We start from the raw sequence: 3,519 nt of genomic DNA, 5'->3' as shown, positions 1-3,519 counted from the left end.
TTTTTGGTTTTTCGAGACAGGGTTTCTCTGTATAGCTCTGGCTGTCCTGGTACTCACTTGGTAGACCAGGCTGGCCTCGAACTCAGAAATCCGCCTGCTTCTGCCTCCTGAGTGCTGGGAGCCAGGCAGTGATTTAATCCCAGATCTCAGGAGGCAACGGCAGGCAGATTTCTGATTTCAAGACTGACCTGGGCTGCATAAGTAAGTTCCTGGACAGCCAGGGCTACACATAGAAAGTCTTGACTCAAAAAACTAATTAACAACGAACGAACAAACAAACGAACAAACAAACGAACGAAGAACCAACATAGTTTTGTGGTTCTGGTGATGTAGCTCAGTTGGTACCTATCATGCCTTGGGCTCTAGGTTCATTTCCCTAACACTACTTAAAACCAGGGGTGGTTGCTCATGCCTGTAATCCTAGCATCCTAGAAGCAGGGATATTTAAAAAAAAACAAAAAAACCGAAAAAGTCAATCTTCTTGTCTTCTGCTCACCTGGTCAAGGCCTCTTGCACTGTATGAGGCTCTGCCTTACAATAACACACACACATACACACACAAACACACACACATACATACACACACACATACACACACAAACACACACACATACACACACACACATACACACACATACACATACACACACACATACACAGACACACTTACACACACATACACACACACATATATATAATCACACACACACACACAGATGAGGAAAGAGAAACAACTTTATGGTATTTGTTCCTTAGAAGGCCTTGATGGTCTTGGCTCTGGAGTTCACACTCCCTTTCACTAGCTGCAGACCAGCACTGGCTGGTGAAGTCCATCAACACATGAGAATTGTCACCTCCAAGGCTGGGTTTTGGAAGACACCATAGCTAACATTTTGGTTTCTCTAGCTCCCTCCTTGTTGGTGCAGCAGCCCTGGAGAAGCGCGCACGTGTGCACACACACACACACACACACACACACACACACTCCCTGTCCCTGCCCCTTCCCCATGTTCCAGTTTTTTTAGGGAGATCCTATGAGGTCAAATAATACCTAATCTTGGATATGCATAAAATTTTGAATTTAAAAATGTTGGTGAGAGCTGGAAAGATGGCTCAACAGTTAAGTGCACTGACTGCTCTTCCAGAGGTCCTGAGTTCAATTCCCAGCAACCATATGGTGACTCATAACCATATGTAATGGGATCCCTCTTCTGGTGTGTCTGAAGACAGCTACAGTGTATTCATATAAATAAAAATAAATAAAAATGTTTTTAAAAACCCAGAAATTAAAAATATTGATGAGAAAATGTCTCAAGGTTGTAGGAGGAAGACAGGAGGAAAGGCAGATGGGAATAAAGGAGCCCTGACTCTGCTGGGGATTCCCTGCAACCACATAAGGTCTCACTAACATCTGTAATGGCATCCCATGCCCCCTTCATGTGTGTCTTTTTGTTTGCTTGTTTGGTTGGTTGGGTTTTTTTGTTTTGTTTTGTTTTGTTTTGTTTTTTTGAGACAGGGTTTCTCTGTGTAGCCCTGGCTGTCCTGGAACTCATTCTGTAGACCAGGCTGGCCTCAAACTCAGAAATCCACCTGCCTCTGCCTCCCAAGTGCTGGGATTAAAAGCGTGTGCCACCACTGCCCTGCCCAGTGTGTCTTAAGATAGTGACAACATATACATTTATATAAAATAAGTAAATAAATCTTTTTTTAAAGGCATTTTCAATCCCCAACTGTAGAGCCTCTATAGATGTTCCCTTCTAGGTATGATGGACAGAAACCTTGGGCTTCTGGTACACTATAGATGTTTCTTAATTGTTAAGGAACTGAAATGCTGGACAGCCTCATGGCTGAGAGGGGCTGGGGCTGGGACCCAGCCCCTCTAACGTGTCACTTGGAGATTTTAAGACTTTAACAGGCAGAGGCAGGGCCCCGCCGGTTCGCTCCTGGCCTTTCCCTGTCTCTTGTTTTCCGCTTCTCTCCTCAAGCCACTCATAGAAATAGGAGCTTTCTCACTCAAAAGAAGCCACAACATCTTAAAATGTCCCTCTCTTACTTCTCCCTTATCCCTTGAAGGCCTCTTCCAGAAGGGTCCTGCCCATCCCAGAGAGGAATGAAGATTATAGAAGAAGCTGAAAGGATCTTCACAGTCCTGTCTTGGGGTTCCCCATAATCTGCTACATGACACTTAAAAACAGAAGGCTGAAGAGGTGGCTCGGTGGCTAAGAGTACATAGTGCTTTTACAGAGGAGCTGAGTTCAGTACCCAGAAACCACACTGGACAACTCATAACAGCTTGTAATTCCAGCCCACGGGGATCCTACCCCTCGGGCTCCTTAGGCTTCCTATACTCACTACATGACACAACACTACACACCACGTATTCAAATTGTTTTAAAAAATAATCAAAACCCAGAATCTTATGCATTTCAGGAGAGTCATGAACTCCCTATACAGCTAAAGATGACTTTGGGACTCCTGGTCCTCCTGCCTCCGCCTGTAATGTTGCGGATACAGATACGGGTCACTATGGTTTAGGGAATGCTAGGGACCAATCACAGGGCTTTGGGAATGCTGGACAAGCACTCCACTGAGCCCAGTCCCAGGTGATTACTCTTTATCCAACATATTCTTCCTTGAACCTAAGCATTAACCACAGTTTTCTCAGGTTTTTGGGGGGTCTTTTTCTGAGGCTTTCCAGGATTACATAAGATTTTGATTAAATAAACTTGATATGCTGTCTTTGTTAATCTGTTTCTCTTTGCAGGAGTGTAAGTTGGGACCCTTAGGTTGCTGAAGAACTTCTCACCTCCCTGCTCTGGCAGAAACAGGGATTTTGATGAACTCTATGGGAGGTGAATCTGTCTTACTTGCAGTTGAACCTCCTGGGCTCAGCACAGCACTTGCACGCTGCAGGCATGGATTACTAACAGCAGGAACAGGGACAGGAGTCCACATTTACTCAGCTCTTGTGGTTGAGTGCCAGGAACTGTTCCTGGTGCCCTCCAGGCATAGCACTGTCCACACCAGGCCCAGGAGCAGACCCAGCCCACCCCCACCTCTTTCCTGTCTCTCCCTGGCAAAGGCTTTTTAAAGACTGCACTTCCCTGGCATTGCCTCATGCAGGCCCCTGCAGACAGGATCAATATTGAGACCCTCACATGGGNTGTGGAAGGGGGAAGAGGGACGAGGCCATGGTGTCCTGCTGCTGTGGTTGGTGTTCTGGCAAGCAGGGCCATGCAGATGTGAGTTCTTTCCTGCAGCAGGGTCTGGTACCCAGTTACCACCTCAGAGCCAGAGNACAGTTGGCAGCTGTGATGACCCTGTGTCTTCTGGCACACGGCCAGATGGGTGGAGCCCGGACCTCAGCAGGGCTCATGGTAGCTTTGGATGCTCAGCAGCCTCCCTCCCCTGTTCAGACAGAACAGAGGACCCTCTGGGGCTCAGCCCTGCCTCTGCCTCTGCCTCTGCCTCTGCCTCTGCCTCTGCCTCTGCCTCTGCCTCTGCCTCTGCCTCTGCCTC

Source organism: Mus pahari, chromosome 4, assembly GCF_900095145.1.
Source record: "Mus pahari chromosome 4, PAHARI_EIJ_v1.1, whole genome shotgun sequence".
NCBI lineage: Eukaryota > Metazoa > Chordata > Mammalia > Rodentia > Muridae > Mus > Mus pahari.
The sequence above is the reverse complement of the archived record's forward strand: the minus strand, read 5'-3'. Positions refer to the sequence as shown.